General features: G+C 32.5%; 1 protein-coding gene across 26 annotated transcripts in view; it reads right to left on the reverse strand.

Moving 5' to 3' along the window:
- CAP (Cbl-associated protein) overlaps positions 1-18,205 on the reverse strand; it is a 97,839-nt gene that overhangs the window by 71,203 nt on the left and 8,431 nt on the right. The window contains exon 1 of one of the 26 annotated variants that reach the window (XM_073957214.1): positions 8,389-8,469. The exons of 24 other annotated variants lie outside the window; for them this stretch is intronic. The gene's annotated coding sequence lies outside the window, so the exon portion shown is untranslated. Of the gene's footprint in view, positions 1-3,744; positions 4,852-8,388; positions 8,470-18,205 lie in introns of those variants that run through there. One more of the 26 variants, XM_073957207.1, reaches the window with a different exon arrangement.

Raw genomic sequence — 18,205 nt, forward strand, 5'->3', positions numbered from 1 at the left:
AGCAAAAATCTTCCAAATAATGTGATCAACAATTCTTCAGAACATTCTGAAACAGTAAAATGTCTATTTCATGTTGTTTTAGCAGAATTTTTACCACACGTTTTTCAAATACTGTTCACACGTGCAGATTATCCTCGTATTTCGGATTTCACTATATTCTTGATATGCACACCGCGATAGAGGCAATTTACAACAATGGAGTGAACTGTAGTGTTGTGTATTAAATTTCAACGAATATTTTCTTCAAAGATAACACTCAGAAAAACAACAGTTTTGGAGATATGGTGCGAAATATCCATATACATATAAATTATGGAATTTTTAGATATATTATGCATTTTGAGGTAATAAATTTAGTTTTTCAAGTTGATTATTTTCTTTATGATATTATCTACAAATTTTCTACAGATGTTCAAACAATATTCAAATTGGTTTCAGAGATATAGCCCCGATTTTCTTTAAAGTCAATAAATATTTAGCCATTAGGTTTAGATGTTTCTGGCCTCATCCAAACCCGATCTCGCAACATAAACCCATTTACAGTTTGGGTCTGTACTTATATAAAATTTTCAGTAGAAGTTACTTGTGTGCGATTACCTTTAAAACGTTGCTCAGTGTAAATGTTGCTTTGCGTTGGTGACACTTCAGAGACAACGGCTTCTTTTTAGGAAACGTTTCACTTAAAAATTAACCTTCCTACGTTATTTTTATTGAATACGGCAATAAGTGGACTTTTCGATTATTCTATATTCGGAATGCCACAAAAAGAAAATATTTTGGTAATAGTTTTTTTAAATACTTGTTTGAAATAAAACTGTGTATGGCACATTATTACTACATTAAGTCCAGGGGATTCAGGATTCAAATTTAAACATGAATTATCAATTTGCAAATACACAATTTGACAATATCTCAAAAAAGGCTCGTGTCAATTGATGCAAAGAACTTTTGGAAAGTACGATCGCGATGTTTCAAAAGACGTTTATAAGATCGTCACAGGTAACGTATCATGGATTAATGCGTATGAACCCGCAACAAAACAGCAATCGACCGTGTGTATGGATCTTCGAAGGCGAGTCAAATCCAACGAAAGTTGTTCGTTGAAGAAGCACTTCGAATCTAATTGTCGCCTGTTTCTTCGGTAAAACTGCCCATGTGCCGACTATTCCGCTTGAGCAAAGTAGGACCATCAATTCAATTAATTTGCCTAAAGTATTCGGAGAATTTCGAAAAATTCGACGCACACAATTCGATAAAATGTTTTGGATGTGTCTCAATCCGAGTAGAAAAATTGCTTCGACAATTGGTTTGAGGGCATGCAAAAGACATGCTTGAGAATACTTTGAAAAACAATAAAACCATTTTTGATGATAAATATTCGAGTTTTCATTATTAGGCAAAAAATTTATATAGTAGCCTTCGTACATTTACATATTCCTGGTCACGACCGATCTAAAACACAGTCTAATTATTTTTACTGTGTTTCTTCATGTAGCCAGAATGTCGTCGAAAGGCCAGGAGTTATCAACGAAAGTGCATGAGTTTTCGGTACCCATTATTTTAGATTTTATTTTTTTTTTCTAAAACAATTCCCTTGTCCTTGACAAGAAAATACCACATACGTAGCAACTCTGTTTCTTGGCTAATCTGCTGCATTAAACCCCGTTCTTTGTCAAATGGTGTCTGTGTTTGTTCATAAAAACTATCGCCTAGTTAGTTTAATGGACCCGGGCAATTTAGTGTAATTGGAAAGCATTTTCATTATATTTGGTGCCATAAGTTCCCTCTCAACAACAGCCACAAAGTTTTAAATATTCAATTTAGTTCGAATTCTTCAAAACATTTCTGACAAAGCGAGTTTCTAAGATGAATGAGAAAAAACTGAACGTTTCATCATGATCGTTGAAATTACAATTAATTGGATTAAACTGTTCGCTTCTTGCTCTTCATTAGAGCGGCGTTTAAAAGTGAACTTAATTTTACAAATTGAGAACGACTTCAAATCAGTTGGAACGAGCATATGTTTTCAATTCTAGCTATGCTTTAAGATGGCCTATCTACAGAAAGGAGGACTCTTGGAGAAACTATGGTTGTCTTTAATATTTTTTAATGCTTTGTTAGAGATTATTTCATCAATTCTGTAGTAAATCGAAAATGCGTTATCTTAATTTCCAAAGTATTTTGAATAAATTCGTCAAAAAAGCCATATCTTAAATATGTTAAATTTGTTTTTAAATACATTCACAATACAAGCAGGAGAATTCAACCGGCAATAAATTGTTTATTGACCTTCAGCCAACCAAATTTTTCAATTCTGTATAATTTTTGCCAAATGCATTTCCAAATAAATTTCAAATCAAACAATCTCATTAAATATCAACACATCAAATAAATAAATATAATAAAAGTGGCAAAAATTGAATAAATGTATGTGTTGGACCTACTAATACTAAAAAAATACACTAAACTAAAAATGCATACAACCCATTTTAGACATATTTTGACAGTATGAATAGAAACAGAATTCGAATGAGCAGCCTATTTTCAAGTAAACCCATTCAATGAGGCATTGTTAACTATAATGCTGAGTATAGAATTAGAGAACTATTACCATCTTCTAGAATGTCCGGCTTCGACAACTTCTCCTGATTATGTCAGTTAAATAAGTCACGTCACACTACATTTGATACATTAACGTAGCTAGGGGTGAGGCCCGGCCGCCCCCTAAATTGTAATTTCTTAGACATTTTTTGTATATTTTACTCACAAAACATCAAACTTTGTCCGTTGTCCGAAATGGTGTCGGGTAGAGTTGGGTAATCTAGTTCCTAGTTCCTTGTACTAGTTCCAAAACGTATGAGTAACATCATGAAATATAACGTGTGATAGTAAGAATACGCAGTTTGTTCAAAGAAAAAATGTGGGCCATTGGAACTGCGAAATGAACGAGATAGTTCCATATAGTTCCTTTGGCACAACTCTAGTGTCGGGAGTAAGTTGCTGATTCAATACGTCGTTCGGGCTCCACTGAGGTTAGAACTAATGTTGTTTTGCAATGTGTAGGACATACAAATAAAGTAGAAAATCTGGTAATACTTTTCTACGAGTATGAATAATTATTTGGCGGCTGTGTACAATCTTAAATAGCTATTGACACTCCTCTCTACAATCTCCCCAAGTTCACATGGAAAATTCTAATTTAAAAATTATCAACTAATTGTTCGTAAGTCATATCTTGAAATAGACGTAGTAGGTTCACAATGGAGTTTAGTGGGTCGCTTAAAAGGGAACATATCCATTTGTATTCATACATACTCGTACATGTTATTATCGTAAAGTAGAACTATCGACACGAATGATGTGTGTTCGACATCTATCTGTTTTCACCTTGGACTGAGGGCATTTGCAATTGATTAAGATCACCATGATAACGATACGAAACACATAGAAAGAAATATGACATTTTTTTAAAACTTTGAATAAAATGTATTTTGGGGCCAATATTGGAATTGTGATTATGATCTGGTAGACATTATTTTCACATACGCAATTATCTTATTTTGTAATTTCCATGTGTGTGTTTTGATTTGTTGATACTGAGCAAATATTTTTTTTATTTTTAATATTTTTTTGTTGCTGTTATTTATATTCAATTCAATGTGCCCTCTATTACTGTCACTGGGGACATGTGCGAACGGGTGACGGGGCTTGCATTTAGGCCCCCTTTGTTGTAATTGTATTTACCATTTACAATAATAATTTCACTGCTTTCGAATAACACTTAGCTTCTCCTTCACAAAATTGTTGTTTAAACAAATTCACGCGAAACTATTCTTTTTTTATGCTTCACAAAGTAAACAATAATATGTTCAGTCTTTTTTATTTGAAATAATTTTTTTGTATTTTTGTTTTTTAATTTTTGTCAAAAATATTAATTCCGTTTGAATCGAATCGTAGCACAACAATAATGATGACGGCGACACGCGTATTATTAATTCATCGATCGAATCGGAACAGACCTTTCTGACGTGCACTCGTCGTGTTGAACAGAACAGCACTCATATTCGTATCGCATTAATGATAACGATAACGTCGCCAAAAGAACAGAGAACCAGGAGAACGCACTTCTGATAAATCATTGCGCGCACACTCTGGTATTTTTGGGAAACAGCCAACTGTTGTCTGGTTGACTGGCTGTTCCTTCTTTAAGTGCCTGGTTGACTCCACACTCCCACTCTCTACTTCCAGAGAGTATCGATATTTTGTGTCTCTCGCCAAAATCTAATGTGATGTGTAAAAACCGCAACTTCTCATTTAAACCAATTTTTACAGGTGGTAAAATAAACTGACAGATAGCGAAGCACCAACAGCCACACAATCGACCATTGCCTAGTGGCTGAGTTTTACGATCGATCTCGCACCACAAACCAAAAATACATATTTGAGAGTTGTATATGGTGGATACTTCCTGCTACTCTTCCTCCTCCATCTCCTGCGTGTTTGGCATAATTACTACAAACATGTACCGAGAAGAGAGTGAGTTGTCAGCTTGAATGGCTGTTGTTGTTCCAAATAAATACGTTTATGGCAAGAGGGAAGCAGACAGGGAGTCGTTGAGTCTGTAAGACTACCGAATGTGTTCCGCCGAGTTTGCATAGACATGTTAATTATATTTAGAAACACTTCATAATATTTTCAAACACACAAAACATCCGAAAATCACTGCCTTTATTTTAGTATTGTTTCTGTTTCGCTTTCTGTTTTGGTTTTTTTGTTTAGTTTGTTCAATTCCACAACAGCCGGACAAGCAACCAGACAGACAGACAAACACTCATTTACTCAATAATTGCCTAACCCTTAATGCAGAAAACAACAAAAGTCAACAAAAAATAGAACACAGAAGAATACCGATAAATTAAATGGGATTCGTTCGATTTGGCTGGTTGCACCCTATAATAAGGCGGCAAAAGTTTTCATTTTTTCTTTCTTTCTTTATTCAAATAATCCACAACTGTACAACGGAAGAAAATTCATAATGCAAAAATACCTATGTATAATCGTATTATATCAACGTGATGAAAATTGTTTGCAGTTAATCTATATTTTTCAATTTTTCCCCTTTCGGGGTCTGTCATATTTGAAGCCGGCATTGAACCACAAACGCAGAACTGTAAAATGAAATAAAATTATTTGTGAAATAATTTTGAAACAAAACGCATACAGTATGCAAAGTTCATATTCGTACAACCCTAAAAAAATAATAAAATCGTTATTAATTCCATATTTTATATACAAATATGAAACAATTGAAAAATAATAAAACAAACTTTTGATTTATTCCGTCATTTAGGTATAGATGACGCCTGTGTGGGTGGCAAAATTCATATTCGTACACCTAGAAGCACTATATATTTGTGGTATTTTTATTTATATGAGTTCTTGCTACATTTCTGATAATAATAATCGTTATTTTTATATTTGTCTACAGCACAGGCCTTTCAAAAGCAAAAAATATAAAAAATGAGTTGAATTTTGTTTAAAAACTCCTTAAATACCACAAATATATAGTGCTTCTAGGTGTACGAATACGAACTTTTGCCATCACACAGGCACCATCTATACCTAAATGAGGGAATAAACTAAAAAAATTGGTTTTTATTTTTAAACCTATCTTATTTATAGCAATTCCCATCAATTGTTTCCTATTTTAATACAGTATAATCTCGATAATCCGGACACCACATGTTTCGGCGGTGTCCGGATTATCGAATTGTCCGGATTACCGAGTAATAACAAAAACATATAATTTTGTACGTTTAAATCATTAATAATGGACTTTTATTATATAATAACCTGACATATAAGGTAAAGAAATTCATATTAAGCAAATATTATGGGTTTCCACAATTTTAAGACAGGAAGCAGCTTCCAAATTTACGTCTTATATTCCTCCAGAGTAATTTAGGTGACATTTGCTTATTACTTCTTTCATCTAAAACTTCCCTATAACTGTTGTATATTTATGAATAGGTTTTCTAAGATATAAACTTCGTAGTCCATGTACATACATTGATTAAATTCCCTTGTCCATGGGACATGAGCCTCTTATGGCTCGCGATAGAACTTCTGAATTCAAATGCACTCATCTCGTTATGGGGAACATTTATTGATTTATATGAACATCTCCAAATAACTTAATCTCGTCAACGAAATCAAAATGAAACATTGTTTTATATAAATGTTATAGCTACCAATATGACAAAATGTTATTTGAATATTTTGGTTGCACAATTACGAGAATGCAATACAACAATCTTTAGTTACCGGTGATTTTGAATGTCAAAGAAAAAAAGGGGCCATACTACTTTGTTTTAAATTTATTGAAATTCCTATATGAGGACTCTACTCGTTTCCTCCTTTAGCTCTAAATCCCAATGAAAGCTAACCTATTAATCCCAACGCTTTAAATTATTTAAACATTTCTAGGTAAAATATCCTTGGAATATATAACATGCCCCTCACTAATAGGAGGGCTAATGAACTATTTCTTTACAACCCTAGGTTTTAAATACTATTGCTTATCATAGCCAGTAATCAATGGTTGAAAGATAGGAAAATTATTTGACAGATTCAGATAGTTAATTCCATATTGACCGTATAACTGAGTTATCAGTGGATATCTAGTAAGTCGAGATTTGGACTGAAAACATTGAAAAACTTAAATTTTCTAATTTATACACCAATTGCTATTTTCAAGAACGAAAACGTCAGTGAAATAAATACGAATCTAATGCTCAAGATAGGAAAAAATATTGATGTCCGGATTATCGAGGTAAGAAAAATATGTAATGTCCGGATTACCGAGTCTAGAATGTAAAAAATTCTAGTGTCCGGATTACCGCGTTGTCCGGATTAACGAGTGTCCGGATTATCGAGACTATACTGTATATAATATTAAATTAATAACGATTTTATCCATTTTTGAGGCTTGTACGAATATAAATTTTGCATAATGTATACTTTTTGGGATCTAAAATGATTATTTCGAGTAGTTATAAACGGAATGACAAACTTAATATACCTTCGACAGTATGGTAGAGCGTTTAAATACATTCACTATCTTAATTCAACTAAATGTCAATTGACAAAAGTATCATCTAGTTTGTTGCTATTGAACGATTTTACAATATGCTCCCAGGAAAAAAGTCATTACCAAGTAATGACTTTATTCAGTAAATTTTGGCAGTAGTAACTACTTACAAATTGACCGTAAAAGTCATTATTTTTACATGGGGATGTCATAGAAAGAAAGTACTTCCTTAAATATGTTTTTGAGTACATATTTAACCACATACCGGTAGTCGAAAAAAGCTTAAAATCATATAGGTGAAATTATATTCGAATTCAACACTGCACATTTTTTTGCTTTTTCTTTTATTTCGCTCCCTGCTGGTTATGAGCACACGAACTTCTGATTTGTAGGTAAACACACTACAAACAAGGCCACTCGAACGAACAGTAAGGGTTGCTTATGCACAATCATGTACATCAACATTTCTTCGTAATTTTGTGAACAAAAAATTCTCATGCCGTCGGTGAGCTTTGAACACACAACCCTAGGATTTGTAGTCGGACACACTAGCTATGTGTCACCATACTCATTACTTGTTCAGTAAGTAGTAAGCAAGTAAGTAATTAGTTATGTTTAAACCATTATATATGTTCTGGCTGATAATGCGGAGCGTAATTAGCACTCATTACTCGGCAATGCATGAGGTAATGACATGTTTTTACCAAATTTTTGCTGGGCTAATTATAGAAACACATCCTAGCGAGGAAGGTTCTTTTAATTTATGCAAAATTTCAGAACTCTATAATCTAAAACCACGAATAACTGTCTAATTTTGGATTGGACATCGTTCAATAGGTGATTCCAGTACTTATTATTTATTTCATACAAATATAATGATATTTAATTCTGTTTTTTAAGTTGAGGTTGGATTCAATAAAAATGCATTAAAACGCATAATTTGAAAGTGTGTTTAATTTTAGTTTGAAGAAAGGGTGTTTGTGGTTTCAGTCGGTAGTTCAGATATCAAGTTAAAAACGCACTAATTTCCCTAGGTTTTGAATCAATTAATAAATACTTGGCTTAGTACCAATGAAATTTTCATCATGTTATACTATTTACGTTTACAGTTTTGGAACTCTACTGGAACTGATAATGTTAACCCAAAGAGAAGTCAACGTTTCAATCACGCGACCAAGGTAAACACATTTTAAAGAAGCGATCTATATAGTCTGCCTAGCCGATACCTATCGACTCATTGTATGTAAAACAGTTTGTTTAATTCTTTTCTTGTGCGTGTACATTTTAAAGTTTATTACCTTTTTGGTGTTTTGTAGTGATGATTCACTTAATTTTTGTGGCGACGTCCAGTGTGCGCTGGGTTATTTGTATTTATAATGTATGACTTAAGAAAATTAAAAAAAAAACATTCATTGATTGCTTAACATATATCTAATAGAGAACAATTAATATTCGCTTTTTAATTCATGGATTAGCATTCAAAAAAGAGAATCTCTTTTATATTCATGTTGAAAATGATTTACTTACTGGCCAATTACGTTGATGGTGTCGGAACAAAATAGTTTTGGTAAACTGGTTGTTGGCGGATGATGTTCAATGAGAAATTTCTTTGTGCTGCAAAACAATTAACATTCATTTGTGAAAATAACAAATAGCAAACAAATTTGCTTAAACTCATTTATATTGCAAAATGTAATGTGAAAAATGTTTCAATGTTTTAATTACATCAATAAACAATATCACTTTATTTAGTCTTGCATATTTTTCACTGCGTTTATATTATTGGATTGGATCGACGCTCTATAATCAGTTCATGTCGCTCTTATAAACGAACCAAAGAGTTTATAATGCACAACACAATAACACTCTCTAATGGTAGGTACGTATGAAAAATGATTTTCGCATAAAATTATTTTTTTTTAACTCAAATTATAATAAAATGCATTCCAAAAATAAGTATGTATCCAAGGCCTATATAAGGTCGGCCATTCAGAGTTCTGTTAACAACTTTTGCAAACAAACATAATAGATTTTATATTATTGTGATTTGAGTTTCTTTGTATTTTAAATCACAATAATGTTTTTGACAACAAACATATCAATCAGGTGGGCTTAGGGTCCAACTGTATAAACTGTGTATGTATCCATACACAAATGCATACATCAATATTTTTATTTTGTTAACATGTTCATTTCTCAAATAGCCATTACAAACGAAACACACAGAAACACTCACATCCCGCCTATAAGAGGAAACACTTAGGGTAGTTGCTCCTGTTCGCACAACGTTCGCAATATAAACATTAACGAAATCACGCACTTCCGAATACACAAAAACAAATGCTATGGAACAACAATCTATTTGAACCACTTGGTAAGACGTACTAATTCCATTTAGACGATTTCACAATTGCCCATCATCACGTCTACACCGTAGAATATTACCTCAGACAACAAAGTTTGCTTTTCTCAGCTTTGTGTTTTGAAATTCCCGTAGTTTAGCAAATGCAAATATTGTGTATTTATTTATCCAAGCAGAATGTGGCAAAAACAAATTGTGTAAACAAACCAACAGTTATGGGTAAAATGTTAGAAGTGTCAGACCTGTCAGATCATACACAAATACAGTCGGACCTCGATCCATGGTGGGGACCGGAGTCGCGGATAATGGAATTATTATATTTAGAACTACATATACATATGTGTATATCTCATATATTTTTTGTGCTCTTTTTAATATTTGCAAATAAGAGTAAATATGCAGTTAATGTGAAGATTGGAAATATTCAAAAATTCCCGATAAGATTTAAAGAACCTTTACTACTAATTACCAGTCAAAAACTTAAACAATAAATAAAATAACAGATATCAGTGCAAGATAAAGCATCATGTAAATGCCCATTAACGATTAACTAGTAACTGTCCATTATCTCGTTGAGGTTTAGAAATATCAACATGTACATTTGACACAAGATAAATAGAAAACGCATTTTTTGAGTTATTCCATTCTTTGAATAAATGAACCAAATGCATGGGATTCCTAATGGAGGAAAATTGTTTATGCGAATGTTTTGAATGTTTTTATCCTTTCTAATTTACCATAAATTAAATAAAAATTGGAATTTCAAACAATTACTCAAATCATATGCAAATAAATGTCGTTGTAGCGTACAATGTATTGTACATTGTGGAACATTTTTAGTGCTCCATTATCAGCCGATATGTCTGATGAGCTGCCTACTAACAGCGAAAATAGTCACATAAATTGTTGGTTGTGTGGGCTCGAATCATCGGCGTCCTTTTTCACTTGCAATAAAATTTTCGGTCATTAAGCTCAACTCCAACGAGAAAATGATCAAAATATGACGTGTGATATTAAGAATACGCAGTTTGATCAAAGAAAAAATATGGGCCATTGGAACTGCGAAGTGAACTATATAGTTCCATATAGTTTCTTTGGAACAACTCTAGTGTATACCATTGCACTACTGTGACACCCATTATTACGAAATCTGCATTTTAAATCCTCAGGAGGACATTCTAAGTATTTATAAAAGTTTTAAGAATTTGCCGTGATGAATCCACCACATTCTGAAGCGTTGCAAACACAGAATTCAACAACATTAATTGAATTTGTTGTAATTTCAGACAAGCACGATTGGTGGATACATTTCATTTCATTTATTAAATTTTTTTTTCGAGCACATCCGAGATTTTTGGTGCATGACTTAAGAAAAAAAAAAATCGTGATTTCAAATTTGTTCGCGTTCACAAAATTGGATGCAGGGGGTTTTATTCTCTTATAAAGAAAAAATATTTAAAAATTCCCTTTGTGTTGTAATAAGGAAATGTATATATAAATCGTTAACAGCATTTAATGTCTATCTGTAGATGCTAAATCTATTTTTATTTTCGCGGAAAATCAAAAAATGATGAAGAAATCTTGTAGCAAATTTTATTTATTCTAAATTATTTATTCTAAAAATTTAATTAAAAATACAGAATCTAGACAACGCGTAGAAAAATGTGAGACCAAAAAAGACGAAAACTTATTGTTTGGAAATTATTTCAAAAATATAATTTTTGGTTTAATACGAAAAATTGTAGAACATTTTTTGGGAGTTATCCTACTCTTTCGATAAATTTCCATACAAAAACTGAAGTATTTTCCTAAAAATTCTACAAGGAAAATATTTTGTCATCGTGAAAATATATTTGCTTTTAGTGCACAATGGTCCCATATCCAAATATTCTGGCCAAAACTATTTCAACGTCCATTTTGTATTGAAATTAATTATTATTTATAATAAATGTGCACAAACAGCAATTCTTACGTTTTATCGACCAAAATAACCAAAAATTGCCAAAATTTGTTGAACAGGGTGGTCCCGTTGTGTGGGATCTAAACCAAAACATTGACCTATGTTAATAATTTTTGGTACGAAGGATTCATATCTTCCAAGAGGTCAAAATACCAAATTTCTGCCGAATCGGTCATAAAGTGTCGCTAAAATCCACAAATATCTAAAATCGGACAGTACTTTTATGTGGGGGCTACGACAAAAAATTGACCTATTTTCAAAAAAATTATACATACTTGTTTTCTACACTCTGAAACCCTTAAATATGAATTTTAAGGGAACTCGGTTGATAGATGTGCGTATTACCGTTCTATTTGAATTGGATACTACGTACAGTCGCAACAGGAATTTACAAAAAAATTCTCCCATCTTAAAATAGAAAAATCCACTTTATTTTAACTGTGAGCACGATTTGACTTCTGAATTTATTAGTACAGACCGCCTGCAATCTTCCAAATTCGATTTGGAGGTGGACAGATTTGGACATTTTTTTAAAAGTTTAAATATATTTAAAAAAATATTTGTAAAAAATAATTTTCAATATATATACAAACATTGATTTTATTACGCTAATTTTACAAATTTCATCGTTCTTTTTGTAAATATTATGAAAGTACTCATTAACAGCTTCCCGATTCATAATAACTTTGATCTCACTTCTGTATATTTATGCTGCGACGCAATACAACAAAAATTGAATATTTTACAGCACAAAGTCTGTTTTATTTTTACATAAATAAGTGTCAACTTTGGTACTGCGCCAATCAACGAATACTAACATTTTTTACAAAAGCTAATTATTTTCAGATGACTTGATGTGTTTTTTATTATTCTGTGCAAAAAAAAAATAAAATTTCGAAACTTCAAAAATAGGGTTTTGGCCAAAAATTTCCTGATTGAAACCTATGTGCAGTGATAAGAAATAAAAATAAGAAGTAGAGAAATTATAACCAAAGAAAAAACACAAACGTTAAAAAGCGTGTAATTCGCGAATCCTTTAAAATCAATCAGAGCGGGCGCATGCGATTTTCGGATACAGCGGCCAAAATGTGCCATCAGATGCATCTAACCGTTCAAAAAACCCTTTCAAAAATTTTCGCAATGTGCATATGCGTGTAAGGCGCATTTCAGTGACCGCCTACTAAAAATACGTCTGAATGTCTTCATTAATACAGGTCAAATTTGTTGAAACGCATTAAAGTGCATCGTCAGTACAACTCAAATAAGAAATGGAAAAGTGGGCCTTAAAAGATAATTTGCGTGGAAGCTGTGGCTTTATTTATGTTAAAAAATGTGTAAAAATGGCTTGAAGCCACCATGTCTTTTTTTGTTTTCTCTCGATTTGTGAGTAAACCACACTTCTCTCGATTTTCCTGTCAAAGTAAAAGTAGAAGCAAACTAAATAAGGATCATCTCACTAATGTATTACTTTTCAAAATTTTAACTGCTTTTACCATTAAATGATGCTGACATTTTGAAGCCAGATTTACAGTGTTTTTTGACATTTTCTTCTAATTTCATTCCGCAAACTGGTTTTTCAAAAAATCATATATAGGATTGTAATACTTGCGATTCTGAGTTATTTGATACGTATATTGTGAATGTAGTCTTCACAGCTTCATAGAAATCTGCATCCTAATGCGGAAATTTTGTGCGAACACTTTTCTAAAAATCATATTTTTCGGGTCTAATATTTGCAATTGTCTCTAGAATACTTCGTACTCCATTGCACATTTTAGTTTTTTACGTTCCGGATCCAATAAATCATTCGTCGTGAAAATCCATCTAATAAAACGCGAGTTACGAGAAATTCCAAAGTAGAAAAATCACCTAAAATTGTTTTTGAAAATATCGCGTATTTTATCGCGTTTTTTGCGGATCGTTTCCACTGCAATGAAAAAACTAGTGCAGCATCTTCGTTTTAGCGGAAACAGAGATTTGAAAACTTCACTGACATCTTAGCCTCCAAATTAAATTTCGAAACATATATACAACTTTAAAGATATGGTATTGCTGTACATGAAAATCACATGCGGACAAAATGATTTTGATAATTACGCCATTTACACGTATTTTAAAATGCATATAAGTTAAAATGGGTTATTTGAACTCTATTTCCATTTCAGAAGCTTTGAGATATATCCTCATCAACCCAATTACCTTCCCTAATGGGAAAGCTTTAATATGAATGTCAATAAAGCAAAATCCGTCTATTTTGTTGGGAGATTTAAGCAAAATGAAGGAAGTATTCCTATAAATTTTTACAATATTTTCTACTACATAATGCATGTGAAAAATATTTTTTCAAACAAAAAATTATTTTTTTGGCCAAAATATGTGCTTATTTTGTCTGTAACATCGAAACTATAGCACCAATCTGTATGATTGTAGTCTCATTTGATTCACCGTGAAGTTTTTAACCACAACAAATTTTTATGTAATTTTATGACTACTAAATGGGCCTTAATTTTGAAAAAAGTTGACTTATATTGAATAATTTATCAATTTTATGTACATTCCGCGAATTCTGTGTAACATTTTGCAGGTATTATGCAATCTACTCGCTGAAGTCACATCTAGAGAACTTTTTTGGAACAATTGTGCTCATAAAAAAATTAGCGTTTTTATAATATTTCCTTTCTTAAAAAGCGAAATAAAAGCGCCATAACTTTTGTCCGCAACAACCAAAAATTGGCTCGCGACCAGATTCGTACTGGGAATTTTTGTCTTAACCTACATATCAAAAATCGTTGATGTAGCGCGAAAAAAATTTATCCTTTTTTTCTGAAATGGAATATGAAATAATTGACAATATTCCTGATATACCCTCGTTAGCATAAATGCTGAGGGTATAAAAACGCCGAAATCAAAACTTCAAAATGTCAGCATCGATTTTAGGGGAATGCAGTGTATATATCGAAAAACCACACATTAGAACCATTGTGCCCAAGGAGTATTCTTTAATTCTTTCTTTGAGCACAGGTCTAAATGTGACGTGGTTTGGGCAGAAATCAAGAAAGAACACAAAAACTTGTTTACTTCAACACATTTTTACCCATTTTTGTGTATTACCACCAGCTTCCACGCAAATTATTTTTTATGGTCCATGTTATGAGATCGTTGCAAAAACACTTCAATCAACAGAAATATATTTATATTGCATAAAATATACATATTTACAGTTCGCGATTTATTAAATGGTAAACCTCAACTTCAACGATTGTAAACGTTTCTTTAGTATTACCATATATAGTTTAATAATGTACTGAAACATTAGATTCTTTCTTGTCCATTTTTATACCCTACACCACTATGTGGGGAAGGTAATATAATTTGGTTTTGGCCAAAACGTTTGTAATGCATCGAAATAATGGTCGTAGACCCATACTTATTTGGCTATGTGTGTCCGTCCGTCTGTTCGTCTGCCCATCTAAACCTTGTAATCGCGCTACAGGTCGCAATTTTGATCGGATAGTCACAAATTTTGGGTGTTGATGTGGATCCCGGAGGGAAAGAAGCCTATTGATATTTAAGGGTCAGAATGGGCAAAAAACTTATTTGGAGAAAAAGTCGACGTTTTTTTCCAAAGCGAATATCTTAGCTTCTATAAGTGGTATATCAAAATGAAAGTAGAAAATATCACCTTTCTAACGGTGTAAACTAGGCTGTCGTAGGTGGTCAAACAACGAAGATATCGCAATAGTCGTAAATAAAACCCAACAACTTTGGTTCGGGACCTTCCAAAAGAAAAGCCTGACTTTGAAAGTAGAAAATCCCATCTTTACAATCATGTAATGTAGGTTGGCTTCGGTGGCTAAATAAAGAAGATATCGCAATACTCGGGAATATATTCCATTTTTTCCTTTTTTTTTTGAAATCACGCTACAGTTCGCAATTTTGATCGGATCGTTACGAAAATTTGAGGTTTAATGGGGTCCCCACAGAGGAATATGCCTATTGATTTTTGATGGTCGGGTAATATTCAGGGGCCGGAATGGGTGAACATTGTATGTGAAGAACATTCAAAGTTTTATTCATATGCGAATATCTCCGCTTCTAGTAGGCGTATTCCAAAAGGAAAGCCCGTCAATGGATGAGGGAAATATCACCTTTATTATGATACAAAGTAGGTTGACGCACATCCCACTTTCTGAGCTTTAAAATGTTCCAAATTGCTTTACCAAAATTGGTGAAATGCTTGTGATGTTGAAACATGCGCTGGGACATCCAAATTTCCAATTTATGGAATTTTATTTCCATGTCAGATATTTCTGCTTTCGTTGGACATAAACCAATACATATTGATAATGAAACTAAACCATCGGAGCTTTAAATTAATACAAAACATGGCATTTATGGTAAAATATCATGGTTATTGCAAAAGGCGCTAAGCTAGCACAATTTTAATATTTTGAAGTTATTACTTTAATGACAAATACCTCTGCTTCTATTTGGTGTAATTAAGACATGTAAAATGCTAATCAAGAAGACCAGCAAAGCTTTCAATCTGTACCAAGTAGATGTCGACGGTAGTCAAATATAAAATTAAATATTAATTATTTTGGTTCAGTTCGCCTTATGTCATTTGGTATAAAAGCCCAGCTAGGTGAAAACTTTAGTATCCCTTAAAAGAAATGTTTACTAGTGAAAAGGTTATGCACAGGAGTAGTGGTGTAGTGTATCACATAGTCGGTCCCGTCCCGACTGTAGCCTTTGCTCACTTGTATATTATATGCACGTTAGATCGGTGTTTTTTTCGGACTCGGTAATAAACTGTAGATGCTAATATGAATCGGGGTAATCATTGATATGTCAGAAGTCTCCTTTGTCGCTTCTGGGATGTTTGTTGAAAAATTACACTGTGATACAAAAGTCGACAAAAAAATGCAGGAGTTCTGATGCATAAATTCGGTTTTGCGGGAGTGCATGTAAGACCAAAAGATCTTTGGTTTCTTTGGGACACTTCGTTTTTTTATTTTATAAGGGTAAATGAAGTGAAAAACGGGGTTTATTGAATTTTCAACTTTAAACGGGTATAACTTATTTTTTCCAGAATTGATTTCTACAGCTTATTTTTAATTTAAAATAATATAATAATATAATATAATAATATTAATAATAATATATTTCGAACAAGCCACAGTTTTTGAAAATCGTTTATCAAATGGCTGAGCTATAGGGTTTTAAGTGTGACAAAAACGCTTAAAAACAAGAAAATGATTTTTCTCGAGCTCTAGGCTACGTAGAAGATACCAAACAGTGCATTTTTTGCATTTATCAAGAAGGAAATTTAGTTAGCTTCTCAAAATAGGAAAAACCAATGAAATTGGTTGAAAACTAGATGAGTTATGCCATGTTTTGTGTTTTAACTTTTTGTTTTTTTTTTTTTTGTATATTTTCCTTTATAAAAGATTGGTATCTTAGTGCGTGTGATTGTAACTGTAATTTTTCTACTTAATAATTACTAATTACTTACCGTTTAATAATTATTAAGTAGAAAAATTACAGTTACAATCACACACACTAAGGTACCAATCTTTTATCAAGGAAAATATACAAAAAAAGCACAAAGTTAAAACACAAAACATGACATAACTCATCTAGTTTTCAACCGATTTCATTGGTTTTTCCCATTTTGAAAAGCTTAGCAAATTTCCTTCATGGTAAAAGCAAATAATTACACTGTTTGGTATTTTCTACGCAGCCTAGAGCACGAGAAAAATAATTTTTTGTCACACCTAAACCACTATAGCTCAGTCATTTGTTAACCGATTTTAACTGTACCTTGTCCCCATTTAAATAAAAAATAAGCTGTAGAAATCTGTTGTGAGAAAAATAAGTTATGCCCGTTTAAAGTTGAAAATCCAAGAAACCCCGTTTTCACTACATTAACTCTTATAAAATCAAAAAACGAAGTGATCCAAAGAAACCAAAGGTAGTTTCGTCTAGCGTGGACTTCCTCAAAACCGAATGTATGCATCAAAACCATTGCAAATTTTTCGTTTAGCACAGTGTTATTATATATGAGTTAAACACTTCTATGTTTTTAACAAAGTAGATTAATAACAGTGGTAACTCTGTATGTATAAACTTATAAATAATTATCTATTAATAAAATCTATATATGGCTGAAAGCCAACATTTTTTAAAATTCCATTTAAAAAAAAAAAAATAAAAAAAACTTAAAGCTACATGAAAGATTTTTGGTGCATTGGATTGGGGATTTCCATCTCAACCAAAAAAACAACAAGGCAAGTCATAACTTTACTACAGTTGTAGTTTTTACACTGGTAAAACGAGTCGGCCAGGGATTGTGGATCCGTGGTAGTCAACTTTGGAAAACTTGATGAGGGCACCAGCAATCGTTACTAGGCGTTTACATCAGACAATTTGTCTTCATATACAACTCTGATCTACTAACACATGCATACATTTGGCGGCTGTCTCCCAGCTGTCCATCATTTTTTCACAGAAAGTCGGGTTAACAAATTTTGGACATTTTTGTAAAAGTAAGTGAGATAATAATTGCAATGTGTTGCAAACAAAAGAACATTAAAAAAACAAAATATGTGAACGAAAAACAAAAAGAAATCTACGATTTTCATTCATAATTTTACAACTGTTTTTGCAGTTGTCTGGACACCTACGTCACACAGGCATGTTTTGGGTTTGTGACAATCAATACATGAACTCTACTGTCCTGGCACGTGCAAACGCACGGTTACATTGCATTATTTTTCAACTCCCACCCCAC

Source organism: Musca autumnalis, unplaced genomic scaffold, assembly GCF_047663935.1.
Source record: "Musca autumnalis isolate F117 unplaced genomic scaffold, ASM4766393v1 scaffold_5, whole genome shotgun sequence".
NCBI lineage: Eukaryota > Metazoa > Arthropoda > Insecta > Diptera > Muscidae > Musca > Musca autumnalis.